This window comes from Enhydra lutris, unplaced genomic scaffold (assembly GCF_002288905.1).
Source record: "Enhydra lutris kenyoni isolate GAN:26980312 unplaced genomic scaffold, ASM228890v2 scaffoldscaffold19, whole genome shotgun sequence".
NCBI lineage: Eukaryota > Metazoa > Chordata > Mammalia > Carnivora > Mustelidae > Enhydra > Enhydra lutris.
The window spans coordinates 12,227,809-12,242,906 of NW_019154103.1; the positions used below are offsets into that span (position 1 = coordinate 12,227,809).

Genomic DNA, 15,098 nt, shown 5'->3' on the forward strand with positions numbered 1-15,098 from the left:
TCCTCTCTCTTTGCCTACCTCTCTGCCTACTTGTGATCTCTGTCAAATAAATAAATAAAATATTTAAAAAAAAAAAAAAAAAGCACCAGTGAGAAGTTATTTTTATCTCTGCCTGTCTCTTTGCTTTGAAATCCGATAGAAGAAAAACAAAAACTGGTCCTTCATTAAGCCAGTGGCGTCAGAAACTATCACATCAGTGTTGAAAAGCACCAGGTAATTTCTTAGTTTCAGAAACCTCAGGTTGCCACCAGCAAAATCCCAAGAAGGCTGTGATTACCAGTTACTTAGAAATATTTTGATGATTCTTTGGGAGATTCAAACAAGATTCATTCTATATATAATAATTTCTATTAATCATCGCAAGCTCAAAGATGTTTATTTTACCCTGGGACTCTATAAAATAATAAATGGCAGAAGAATGAAAAGACAGGAGGAATAAGGGGGAGGAAATATATATAGAACAGTGCCATTCATTTTGTATTCTTTGCTTAAGGACTTTGTCAGGTGACATTGTGCATTCAGGCTGAGTCTGCTTCTGAATGTCTGTACCGAGTGCCAGAGAAGTGTGATGCAACATTCACTAAGCTCACGGCCAGCCTTGTGCTAGCTAGTAAAGAACGGAAATGAGTCATGCGTTTTCACCCACACTCTTGAAACTAAACCTGAAAGGGAAAAAGTCTAATACAAAAATACAGCCCCGTCTTGTTTATTGCCCTGTCCACATCTGCAAGAACGGTGCCTGACCTGAAGGTTTATGGCATAGATATTTAACAAATATTTGTGGAGGGAATAAATAAGTGAATGGTTTTGTGTTTTGTTTTGTTTTTTTTTCATTCTTCCCCCAATCCAGGACAAGAGAGCAATGCTGATGACCCACAGAACTCTTGAGTTTGCTGAGACTCAGACGGACTTGGACTTGTATCACGGTCCACGTAGACCTCTAACAGGCATTGTTAACTCACCATGTGTAAAACAGAGCTCTCAGTTTCTTCCCGTATAAACCCATCCCCCCACCCGCAACCTTCTCTCAGTAAACGTGCTTCCACCTAGCCAGCTGCTCAGGGCAAAATCTTAGAAGGGGTATTTGATTTGTCTCTGCTCCTCATTCCCAGTATCCAAACTCTTAGCAAGTGAGCTCTGCTCCGCAAAAATATATCCTGACTCTCTCCAACTTTATCTTCTACCACACCGCCCCTCCTGCCCTTGCCATGCTGGTCTGCCTGCTTCTGTTTGAACATTTCCATAGAAAGGACTTTGCAATGGCTCTTTGTCTATACAGAACCCCCTTCCTCTGGATCTTCATGTGGCTGATTCCTTCTCATTCTGGCTTTGGCACAAATGTTTCCTTATCTGGAGTGTCTTCCCGGAGTGATGTTGACGCTCTCCACAATACCCACACACCGTGCCTATTCTACCACAGCACTCTGTTTTGTTTCCTCTATGGAATTTAAGACTCTCTGAAGTTACATTATGAATAGATATGCTTACTTGATTATTGTATGTCACCCGACTAGGCTGTAATTTGATAAAAGTAAGGAAATTACTAGATTTGTTCTTCATCCTATCTCTTAAACTTCAAAAAAGATGTTTCTGGAAGCGTTTGAGCCATTTTTGTGCCTATATTTGGTACTTTTGTCGAGTAAGTGGTCATCAGTTTACAGAGAGTCTGCAAGCAGGACAGAAACCGTGATTGAGACCGAGTCCTTTAACACTGGCTTTAGAGCAGAATCTGATAGCTCTCTCTTCACTTTTAAACTGCCAGTGTATCACAGAGCTAATTCTGACACATCTATGTAAAATTAATTTCCTCAATTCTGTGTGGATAGCTTTCAATTTTTTCTAAATATGCACATCCGGCCTGGCCGTTATAGCTAAATAATTCTTTTAATCACGTATTTCCAACTGCCTCTCTGCCTCACCCCCCTCATTTTTTACTTACACTGATAATTTCCTAAATGTAAGCAGTTTCGTTTTAAATGCTGGCAGAAAAAAAGAAATTCTTCTCTGCAGTGGCAGAGATAGCTGTTGTTACCTAGCCAAGTGCTGCTTTGGTAGCTAAGTTCTCATTAGAAAGCTAACTTTCCAGAGTAGTTCCGAGGTGCCATTTAGAATGATTTCACATTACTGAGCTGGTGTGCCCTGTCGTGACACCCCGAGGCTACTTGCCCTGGAGTGTCACAAAATGACACCTGTCCTAATCATCACTAAATAATCTGAACCCATAAGCCTGATCTTCAAAGTCTAAGAGTACTGTCTGCTTCTACATGAGGAGAGATTTGATTTTTTAAAATCATTTTTAATGATTTTTTTTAGCTTATTGCAATAACTGACCCTTCATATTTAAATTAGTTGCATTAGTTGTCATTGCAAACAAAGCTGCATTTATATTTTTAGGTTTATTTCACAGTACTCATCATTTGCCCATCTGTCTATCTACTTGTACTCAAATTACAATACAATTCTAATGGGATATGCGTGGTTTTTTTTTAATGTCTGCGTTAGAGAGAATGGCAACAACACAAACTGAAAAGGCAAATCCTGGAGAAGAAAAATTAATGCATATCTCTAAGAGGCATAGATAACCAAAGAAATAAATAATAAATGTAAAAAGGAATCAAAGCTATTCAAGTAACAATCGTCAATATTTTTGTTTTTTTAACAAGAATTTGTATAACTTTTTTTTATTGAAAATTGCACTGAATGGTGAGTTTCCACCTTTACATTAAACAAATGCAGAAATGATAATTCACACTGAAACAAAACACCAGAATAAGACATATTTCTGACACTTGTTTAAGTTTGTTTTTTTGGTCACATAAAACAGAAATGTACCTCTACAATGGCTCAAAGTAGGCCATCTTTAAAAAAAAATAGTCAATGGTTTACAAAATACAGCATGTAACTGGTTGATACAAATCTAATATTTGTTAAAATAGTCACATCTTAAGACGCATCTACAGTGTTCTTGTATAAAATACTACATGAATAAAAGAATATTTTATTAATATCTAAAAAAGTGAGTTTGTTCCTAGACTAAGTTACCATAAAAAGTGTTTCCTGAGACATTAAACAAATGCACCATGATTCTTCCTGAAACTCTTCAACTCAAAACTTTCCACTCAATTAAATAACTGAGGATCTGCAACTGAGAAAATATATTTGAGTACAAGCAATCTGTGAAACACGATACTTTTTCTTTTCTTTCTTCATCATCCAAAGGTATTACTGCTCTTATCAACAACTTGCCTGCCCAGTATATAACTCAGATGTCAGAGACAGCTCTCCACAGGATCCTGTAGTGTCTTCGGTGCTATTTCAGAGCTATGCTTACAATTGTCCAGCACAGGCAAAGAGGGATTTTTTTTGTAGTAATTTAATCTTCCTATTTGCCAAGGAGGTAACCAGCCCCCGTAGATCATAGGATGGGGATTTATTCCTCATGTTTTTATTTTGATGTTTAAAAGTCCTGTTGCAACATTCTAGAACAAAGTGCTCAGGACCGGCTGTGCCCAAGGGACTGATGAAGAGAAAAGATCTATCTGTGCCTCATGATTTGACACACAGGTACAGTCTTTTAAAAAATTAATAAATAATATAAAAGCAACAACGGATGTGACACCATGGAAAACATGACTATTTGTATTATTTCTTCATTTTCCAGTTCTGTTCAAATGTAGGGTTTCACAGTAACTTACTAATATTAAGAGAGAATGGATGTTAAAATTATACTGAATGCTGGATTTATTAGTTCCTGGTTAGAGGAGTTTTAAATGGGCCTACTGCTTAGCAGTAGTAACAGCAAAATACGGAAGACATTATATCAGCCATTAGGAACTTTTACATTTATTTTAGAAAAATAAATATAAAGTCACCTAGGCTAAGCGACAAATGAGTGGTATAGGCACTTAATTTTCAGAGAGCCAGAATAATAAGCTTTAAATTACTTTTCCAATTTAAAATATCATTTGATAAAAAAATATGAAGGGAACTTGGTCAATTACTATTAAAATTAATATCTATAAAAATTTAAAATAGCAGCTCTGCCTTTAGGAATTTATTCTATTGAAATACATATCAGTATGCAAAGACATATGTAAAAAAAATGTTGATTACTGTAAATGTTCATTGGTGAAAAGAATGGAAATGAGTTTCATGTCTGACAATAAGGTTCCCAACACACAAAATAAATCCTAGCCTCCTAATGTAATACTGTATCATAATTTAAAAACTGAGTTAGAATTGTAACTCACTGTCATGAAATCATAGGTAAGATACTAAGTGAACAAGTAATTCACCAAAATGTGTCTATAACATGCTAATCCAAAGATACATAAATAGTTGTTTATATATAACAGATCATGAACTTTTGCTTATATTATTGTCAAAGTATGGATATTACTAGAAGACTATTAATTACATAGAAATTAATATCAGTCGCCTCTAAGAGGAAGCTATGGGACAAGGAGACAGGGAACAGAAAGTTAATTTCATTATACTAACTTCTTTGAATAATTAAAATTTTTGATCAGGCACATACATTTGTTTATCAAAAAATACCTGTAAAATATAAAGAAAGGAAAATTTTAAAATATTACCCATAGTCAACTAGGGCTCCAATTTCAAAATGATCCAAACTGGGTAATGGGACAACTTTTCATTAAAAATGGAAATTTATTTTACTGGCTCTCTAACATGTACTGAGCTTTAAAAAAGGTAATTACACAAAACCTCTTGCTACACAATACCTCTGTATAAGCATACTCAGTTTTATTGAATTTTGTATATACAGATGTTAAGATCTCATAGGGTTTATTTCACTTTGAAAAAAACACAAATATTGAGATAAGATAATGGTTTGCAATGTCTTAACATTAATTGATTTTCTTTTCTTGCAGTTTCTAACCACATCCTCTACCAAAACACTCTTCTATAGTTTCTGTATCTTTTCAGTTTCTTTGTAAGTAACAATGATCTTCAAACACTCAAATATTATTTTTAATGATCAAAATAGTTATAAATTAAGGATATACCAAATAACACAAAGTAGTAGTAATTATTCTCATTGAACAATATTTCTTCATGTTATTATGGCTGAGTTCTGATTCTTAAGAACACAGCTGCAGCTGCTTTTTTCAGATGTTCTATAAACACACACCATAAATTGTATCTCCTATTAGTGAGTGTACTATCTTCTGGCACCGATACCACAAAGCTTTATGTGCTAATAGTAGGCATTATGAGAAACTTATAAAAAGATTGAGAACAATAATTTTTCACCAATCTGAGACTCAAGGTGAGCAATTATGATCACTTCATTTTTCATAGAAGAAATTTAAATTTAAATATTTAAATATAAAATATTTAATGGAATAAAATGGAAAAATATTGAAACTAGTTATTTAAATGGAAAAGTATCTACAGAAAAATGTAGTCATTATGTATTAAATTCAGAGTTCAGTGGATGAAGTGGTTAAAAGGAAAAATCATTGAAAAATATTCTATTTTGTTATTTGGACAAAAAGTAAATACTGTATTTATTTCTAAGCATATAAATAAAAGAAAAATTAAAGGGGAAAACTATAAAATTTGAACCACCCTAGGCAACTGACATCCAGAAGAATATGTAAGAATATTTTCACAACTTTTCCCAAGGCTATATACCTAATTAAAATATAATAAAAAATTCCCACATAATTCAGGTATTTTTAAAATCCCACCTCTTTTTGAATAGAATGTTAGGTGTTTGAGCTTGGTCACAGGATATAGTCCACATTTTACATTACCAAACAGAGACAAAGAAAAAGCAGGCAGGCAACCATAAAATGCTCAGTTCCAAGCTATTAATTCTTCAAAGTTTGAACCGGCTAATAACACAAATTGGGACATTTCATGAGGATGTAGTCCTGTTTAAGTATAACTACTCTTGAACTTCTGAGCAAAAGAGTGGATGTGGACACTAAAAATTCTCAATCTAGTAAATCAAAGATATTTGACAATTAATCCCTCTGGGTGAGTATATCGGGCCAAAGTCTGATTTCTGTGGTTGGCTTAAGCTCCTATTAAGGTCAGACAAGTATATAATTGAGTTGAAGGATCAAAATCAAAATCAAAAATAGAAACTTTTCTAAGTACCCTAATTAGAAAGGGAGCAAACATAAATTTTCTGGAAATTGGAGGATTCTAGTTTGTATCACTATCACCTGAATTCTTATACTACAAGAAGATGAGGAAAACTATTTAATATTTGTATCTATTTTGGAAGGGAGGAAAGAAGGAAAAGAGGGAGGAAGGGAAGGGGAGGGAAAGCAGGGAGGGAGGGACGAAGTGTACATGCTTCACAGTTTCTCCAGGATGCAACTGCATTTATCCTACCGTTATCGTAGAGGATAACTATTGTCAGAATCTCGTAAAAATGGCCTCATCTAGGCAACACTGCTGTCACAAATTAATTTTCAAGGACTCTTTGCCACCGATTCTATATATACTTCATCAGTGACTTCTCCCCTACTGGTGTCTCTTTTCCTATAAAGTATGTTTTCTCCCAGAAGTTAACTACGATGATAAAGAAAATGTTCATTAATATGGCTTGATGGTTACTTAGGCACTGGCATTTCACTCTTGGTCATTTGAAGACCGAAATGACCTACAGATCCAAGGGAAGGAAGCTGTAAGTCACTCATTACTCATGCCCTCTTTGGAGCAGACACTATCTATTCCCTGTTCCTTGTTGCTCAGCAATCACCATTATACAGCCTACAGTTTGTTTCTACGAACACCTTGTCTGAGGGCTTTCTCTGCATGATCAGAAGGAAGGTAATAGAGAGTGGATGCCCTCAGCAGCAGCCCTCAACCAGTAAGAATGGGGGTTCTACATCATCTCTCAGGGAAAGCCAAAAGCTAATAGAAATGAGCCCCAGCGGCTCCACAGTGGCCACTTGCTTACTAATATACACTTTTTGAGAATCCCCTCTCCCCTTTTTTTGTCTTCTCCACTTTCCTACTGAGACTTCTTGAGACCTTCCAAATAAACTACTTGCACTTGAATCCTTATTTAAGAGTCTGCTTTTGCTGGGGAACCCAACCTAAAATACTCATTCATTCTTTATATAAGAACATTTATTTAGTATATTCTAGGGACTAAGAAATGTGACCAGCAATAGGAATCAAATATGAATACTGAGGAAAAGTAAGTGAATATTTTCAAGCAGGGAGCTATGTTATGCACTTCTGCAAATTCCTATCATAAGAGTTCACCTTCTACAATTAGTTTTGCTTGTCATTGTTCATCCTTTTCTTCAGTCAAGACCAGGCAGTGATTACCTGGTATTCTGGCAATTTTTTTTCTTTATCAAGTCATGTTTGGTTTCATCATCTCTCTCAGCACTTTTAACACTTCCATCTACTCATTCAATTTGAACATCTTCATTCTTATTTCCTCTCCTAACTTTACAACATTCTATTGGCTATTCTTCATGACACAGCAAAATATCACATCACTGTAGCCAATAAGACTATGTTCCCTGTTCTCATTTCCAAAACCTTAAATTGTCATTCACTTAGGTATGTTCCTCAATGGGGTGAAAGGAATTTCCCAATATTCAGCCATCTTTAAATGTCTCATCCTAGTTCCAGCAAATCATTCCCATGACAAACCACTTACAAATATATTTTTACATTTAATCCACAAGTAGTTCCAAGACAGGAATCATTATATGTATTTCATAGATTAGAAAACCGTGACTTTCTGTCTCAAAGGTTTTGATATTTCCACATATTCTACTGCACTCACCCCCATAATCATATACAAAGAATTTAAATACATTTTTCACTTGTTCTTTGTAATCGTTCATGAGAACCTATAAAATGGTCGATGCTCAAATAAGCCTTCTGGCATTTCAAGAATCATAAGCTTATATTTTATTCTCACTGACCAGTTGTTAAGATTATCTTCAAATAATTTCATTAGTAATGAGCTATATTCCTTGTGTGTCATTCATTAGTGATGTGTTGTCTCTGAATTCAGGAAATAGTTCTAAAACAAAATACCTAGGGGGCACCTGGGTGGCTCAGATGGTTAAGCATCTGCCTTCGGCTCAGGCCATGATCCTAGGATCGAGTCCAGTATGGGGCTCCATGCCCAGCGGGGAGCCTGCTTCTTCCTGTATCTCTCTCTCTCTCTCTCTGTCTCTCATGAATAAATAAATAAAATCTTTTTAAAAAAAAAAAATCTAAGAAATTTTCCAATGGCACATATACCAGTTAACATCTCAATTTTCCGCCACTAGAATTTCCTTTAAAATGTTTGAACTCTTGGTCCTGGCAAGGCTACCTCCTCCATCAGTCAGTTCATGTGTGTCACACTGGTATCTAGGGAAATGGCTAGGTAGTAATTTTTCCTTGAGAAAACTCTGCTTTTACTTATTATTGTTATTTTATTTTCTCTCTTGGAAATTTTACCAGTTGACAGGCAGTCCCCGCCTCCTGCCAAGGGAGCCACATGCTCTCACTGCTTCTGGTTGCCATTGATGGGGAGGTTCAGGGCCTCGGAAGACCTTGAGCTTGGGCCAGGAGCTAAGGTATGCCAAGCAGGCAGAGAGCAGTGGAAAGGAATTGGGGGTGGGCTGGGGGACAGGGTGTGGGATCAGCAGCAAGTCCAGTAGGTTGTAGTGTCTGCAAGGAGATCTGGTTGCCCATGATGAAGGCCTGCGCACCCTGGTTCTGGGACAGCAGCGTCTCAGAAGGCTTCAGGTGCCCTGGTAGTGACTTCACATACTCCTCCTTGCCTGCCTCATAATTGGTATAGATGAGAATGATGTATTTGCAGCAGAAGATCTCCACACCATCATTCCCCACACCAACCAGAGCTGCCTCCCTGCCAGTCCTTCCCATCCAGCCCCTGGGAGCGGCCCAGGTGCCTCAGAATGGCACTGGATTGATACAGGGCAAGGTCTCCATCCCAGAGCTAGGGAAGCTGCCCATACACACAGGGGGTCTTGAGTGAGCCCTGCAGCCAGGTATCCATGGTCACCACCTCCTCTTTCCAGCTCCAGCCCTGGTCTGCGGCAGCCTGCGCAGGGCCTGGCCGCACTCTCCAGCAAGAAGTAGACAATGGCACGAGGCGTCATGGTTGCAGCGCAGGTGGCCGGGCGGGTGGCGGAGCGACGGCGGTGTTGGGAGAGGTTCCCCCAAACGCTCTGCTCTTAGACTGTGTTTTTGCAGGTTGTTCACTTTTGGAGAACCCCCAAAATAGTACATACTTTCATCTTCCTGCTTGAACGGGTGTTCCTCACTGGAAAGGAAAAAGACGTGGGCATGTGCTGAGCCTGTCAGGTGTGGGACATCCAACACATTCCAAGGAGGGCATGTTAAGTGGCATCTTGTCTCAGTTCCAGATCTTCTCCCTTTTAAGTGGTGTACGCAGGTCAAAATGATCGCTTGGAAATATTCCAGTTCCAACCACCTGTTTACACTGACCCGTGGGTTTTGTTTCAGCAGTATGAAGACTTTGAGGCAGGTTTGGAAAAGCAAATGGCCAAAGTTAGAACTTAGGAGGGGAATGGAAGGAACATAAAAGCATTAAAGTCTTTCTCTTCATCATTTTGTTCCTACAAATCCAAAAGGTCCTCAGATAATAAAGAGTTGGATTTATTTGCTCTTTCCATTTGGTGTTCAATGACTGGAAAGGGGAGCATCTGTCTGTGTCGGTGGTTCCAGACTGAAAGAAGATGCTTCCTTTAGAAATGATCATTCAGAACGATTCAGAAAAGAATGGGATATTTTTAGTAAGTCATTTACTCAAAAAACCTCCGTGGGACTGCTGGAGGAGCAAATCTGAATTTATTCTCAGAGGATATAGTTAAATATTCCTGACCGAAATAAGGACTATGCCATTTGAAACTACATATAAAAACAAGAGCAAGGCATAAAATAAGAGCACATATTTGTGCTTTACAAATAAAAACCACCCAGCGGAAGATCGGGAATGAACAGTAAATATGAGACGTAGGGGAGAATGGACAGCTGGCTTCTGCATACTGTCACCAACCTTCCCAAGGAAGAGTCTCTGTTATTGCTATCTGAATAGAAACATGACTTTTACATTTTTATTACCAAACTTAGAGGAAAGGCTAGTTAGGAAATACATATTATAGCCCATCTCCAATTTTTCCTTTCTTCACGTACCATTGTAGCAAGTTGCCAAGATATTTTGAAGGTGCATTTTAAAGGTTTTTCTTAGTGGCATAGGGTTATTTAAGATAATGGCCACTGTTGTTTTCATGAACTAGAGTACCCTCCATAAAACCAAGAGGTATCCACACAAGTAAATGCTATTTTAATTTGAAATAAACTGAGGAAATGGGAAGATAGTGAGATCTTCTAAAAATCATTTTTCAGAGGAGAGACATGTCTATAGGTAACAGTAACTACTTCTTATGCCCCTAGAACTCTGATAAAATGCTAAGACCAATGGGATAATTTTGGAAGTTAATAAATCTCCAATTATAAAAAAATAGCATATATAACTTGGAAAAGGTAAACAAAAATCTTTTAAAGAATTCAAAATTCAGTAATAGTCACCATTACATTTTGAAGAATATTTAGGTTTGTTTCCAGAATATTTTTTTAAATTGAGATATAGTTGACATGTAACATCATATTAGTTTCAGGTGTATAATATAATGGTTTGATAGTTGTAAATATTGTGAAATGATTGCCACATTAAGTCTAGTTAACAAGTCACATGGTTGCAAAAATTTTTTTCCTGGTGAGGAGAAATCTTAAGATCTATTCTCTCAGCAATTTTCAAATATGCAATATAGCATGATTAACTTTAGTCACCATTATGTATATTATGTCCCCAGAACTTATTTATTTTATACCTGGACATTGGTGTGTTTTGACCTCCTTCACCCATTTTGCCTACCCTCCTACCCCTGCCTCTGAGAACCACCAGTTTTTCTCTGTATCTTTTGTTTTGTTTTTTGTTTTTAGATTCTACATTAATGTGAGGTCATATTTGCCTTGCTCTGTTTAACTTCTTTCACTTAGCAGAACTCCCTCAAGTTCCATTCATGTTGTCACAAATGTCACAAATAGCAAGATCTCATTTTTCTTTACGGCTGAATGATATTCCATTGTGTATATATGCCACATTTTCTTTATTCATTTATCCACTGATGGACAGTTAGGTTGCTTCCAAGTGCTGGCTGTTGTAAATAATGCTGCAATGAGCACAGAGGGGCATATACATTTTTAAGTTAGTGTTCTCATTTTCTTTGAATAAATACCTAGAAGTGGAATTGCTGGATCATAGAGTAGTTCTATTTTCAGTTTTTTGAGAAACCTCCAAATTATTTACCATAGTCACTGTACCAAAATGTACTCCTACAAACAGTGTACAAGGCTTCCCTCTTCCTCCACATCCTCAGCACTTGTTTTTGCTTGTCTTTTGGATACTAGCCATTCTAGTGTGGTTTTGATTCACATTTACCTGATCATGAGTAATGCTGAGCACTTTTTTATGTGCTTGCGGTCCGCGTGTAGGTCTTCCTTGGGAAAATGTGTATTCACATCTTCTGTCCATTTTTTAATGGATTGTTTGGTCTTTTTTGCACTTAACTTGTTGGAGTTCTTTACGTGTTTTGATTACTAAGCCCTTATCAGGTAGATGATCTGCAAATGTTTTCTCCCATTTAGTAGGTTGCTTTTTCACTTTGTTGATGGTTTCCTTTGCCATGCAGAATCTTTTTCGTTTGATACAGTCCCACTTGTTTATTTTTGCTCTTGTTGCCTTTGTTTTTGGTATCAAAATCCAAAAAATCATCACCAAGAACAATGTAAAAAAGGCTAAAAAGCTGTGTTTTCTTCTAGGAATTATAGGTTTAGGTCTTATATTCAAGTCTTCAATCCATTTTAAGTTAATTTTTGTGTATGGTATAAGATAATGATCCAGCTTTATTCTTTTGCGTGTGGATGTCTAGTTACCCCAACACCATTTATTAAAGAGACTGCCCTTTCCCATTATGTATGTATTCTTGGCTCCTTTGTCACATATTAATTGCCTATATAATGCATGGGTTTATTTCTGGACTCCTACCTCATTCCACTGATCCATGTGTCTGTTTTCATGCCAATACCACGTTGTTGAAATTGCTTTTAGCTTTAAGATATAGTTTTAAGTCAGGAAACATGATGCCCCTGTCATTGTTCTTCTTTCTCAAGAGTGCTTGGGCTATTTGGAGCCTTTTGTGGTTCCATACAAATTTTAGGATTATTGGTTCTGTTTCTATGAAAAGGGCCATTGGAATTTTAATAGCGACTGTACTGAATCTTAGATTGCTTTGAGTAGTATGGATATTTTTAACAATATTAATTTCTCCAATCCATGAGAATGGAATGCCTTTCTATTTATTTGTGTCATCTTCAATTTATTTCATCAGTGTCTTACAGTTTTCAGTGTATAGGTCTTTCACCTCCTTGGTTAAACTTATTCCTAGATGTTTTATCCTTTTTGATACAATTATAAATGGGTCTGTTTTCTTAATTTCTCTTTCTAATAAGTTGCTATTAGTTTTTAGAAACAGATTTTTATATATTGATTTTGTATTCCACAACTGTACTGATTCTGATTTATTAGTTCTAATAGTTTTTTGATGGAATATTTATGAATTTCTACATGTAATATCATGTCATTTGCAAGTAGTGATAGTTTTATGTTTTCTTTTCCAATTGTCATGCCTTTTATTTTCTTGCTTAATTACTTAGACAAAGACTTCAGTGCATTGTCTAATAAAAGTGGTGAGAGTGGACATCCTTGTCTTTTTCCTGATCTTAGAGGAAAAGCTTTTACCTTTTCACCATTGAGTGTGATGTTAGCTATGGGTTTATCATATATGACCTTTATTCTGTTGAACATTTGTGGTATACCCACTTTGTTCAAAGTTTTTATCAAAAAGGGATGTTGAATTTTGTCAAATGCTTTTTCCTCTCTCTCTGCTTGCCTCTCTGCCTGCTTGTGATCTCTGTCTGTCAAATGAATAAATAAAATCTTTTTTAAAAAGGGGGGGGGGGCGCCTGGGTAGCTCAGTGGGTTAAGGCCTCTGCCTTCAGCTCAGGTCGTGATCCCAGGGTCCTGGGATAGAGCCCCGCATCAGGCTCTCTGCTCTGATGAGATGACCTGGACTCAGTTCCAGGGAGATGACCGTATGATTTTTATCCTTCATTTTGTTAATGTGGTGTATCACATTGACTGATTTATAGATGTTGAACCATTCTTGCATTCCTGGAATAAATCCCACTCAATCATGGTGGATGATCTTTTTAATGTATTATTGAATTCAGTTTGCTAATATTTTGTTGAGGATTTTTACAACTGTATTCATCAGAAATATTGGTCTGTAATTTTCTTTTCCTTCTTGTGTCATTCTTGCCTGATTCTGGTATCAGGTCAATGCCTGCTTCAAGACAAAAAAAAAAAAAAAAAAAAAAGAAGGATTTAGAAGTGATGCCTTCTCCTCTTCTATTTTCTGTGAAGAGTTTGAGAAGAATTGGTATCCATTTTTCTTTAAATGTTTGGTAGAAATCACCAGTGAAGCCATCTGGTTCTAGACTTTTGTTTGTTAGGAGGCTTCTGATTATTGATTCAATCTCTTACTAGTAATCAGTGTATTCAGATTTTCTATTCATAATTCAGTTTTGGTAGGTTGTGTGTTTTTACGAATTCACTTATTTGTCTAGGTAGTCCAAATTTTTGGTGTCTAATTTTTCACAGTACTCTTTTATGATTCTTTATATTTCTGTGTTATCAGTTACAATATCTCCTCTTTCAATTCTATTTTTATTTATTTGAGTCCTCTTTTGCTCTCAGTGAATCTGGCTAAAAGTTTGTCAATTTTGTTTATATTTAAAAAAAACAGCTCAATTTCATTAATCTTTTTTTTTCCTTTTAGTCTCTGTGTCACTTATTTCAGTTCTGATCTTTGTTATTTCCTTCCCTTTGCCAACTTTCAGCTTCATTGTCCTTCAGCATTTTTTAGTATCATAATTGCAATCTTACTGTAAGCATCGTTTGGTAACCTGCTTTTCACTATTTTGATACTAATGTTTTATCATACTTCTGTAAATTTTAATGACAGTACAATATTCTATTGAACAGAGATACCATGTTTTTTTAACCAATCTTTTATTGATTTTTTTCTAAGTTTTTGAATTTGAGATAGTGTTGTGATAAGCCTATTTTTCCAGGAAGCCTTTGTAAATGTCTGATTTGTTTTAGATTAGCTTCCAGAATTGCAAATACCAGTTAAAACACTATGAACAATTTGAAACATCTAAAAATGATAAAACTGAATTGCTTTCAGATATGTTTTCTAATTTACATCCCCACCAGCTGTGTATGTAAATTCACAAACTTTTCAAAGAGATCTAGGCCCACTCCACACTAATTCAAAATAAATGATTATAAGGAAAAAAGAATGACATTTGCCACTAAATGTTTTTTAATGCTTGATAATGCTTTCAAGTTTACTTCAAGTATATAATTATAGAATTTTATTTAAATGGTTCTGCTGTTATGTTTTCAAAGAAGATGAAATCCATTTTAGAAGATTTAGCAAAATTAATAAATATCAAATTTAATATTCAGTAGTTATGTTTACTTCACATTACATTAAATTACAAATATATCTAGAACATGTATGCTCTAAGTCTTATAGAACTTAGAGCATACTATATTACTTATATCCATTTATAATTGTCATGTCTTTGCTTTCCCCATGTGGTCAAAACTACAATTTGCTTGGTATTGTTCTTTTTTTTTTTCTTAAAGATTTTACTTATTTGAGAGAGAGAGAGTGCATGCAGAAGCAGGGAGAGGGTCAGAGAGAAGCAGACTCCCACTACTGACCAGGGAACCCTACATCAGCCTCCATGTATTCTGGGATCATGACCTAAGCCAAAGGCAGATGCTTAATTGACTGGGCCACCCAGGCACCCCTACCTGATATTATTCTTTCTTACTCATACAATCCCAAATTACATCATTCCTGTGGAGAAAATTCCCCCTGTTCAAATGATCTTCCATTATGGTCATTTCCACA

General features: G+C 36.1%; 1 pseudogene; it reads right to left on the minus strand.

Annotated features, from left to right (window-relative positions):
* Window positions 1–8,503: 8,503 nt before the first annotated feature.
* Window positions 8,504–10,915, minus strand: LOC111148246 (annotated as a pseudogene).
* Window positions 10,916–15,098: the final 4,183 nt, after the last annotated feature.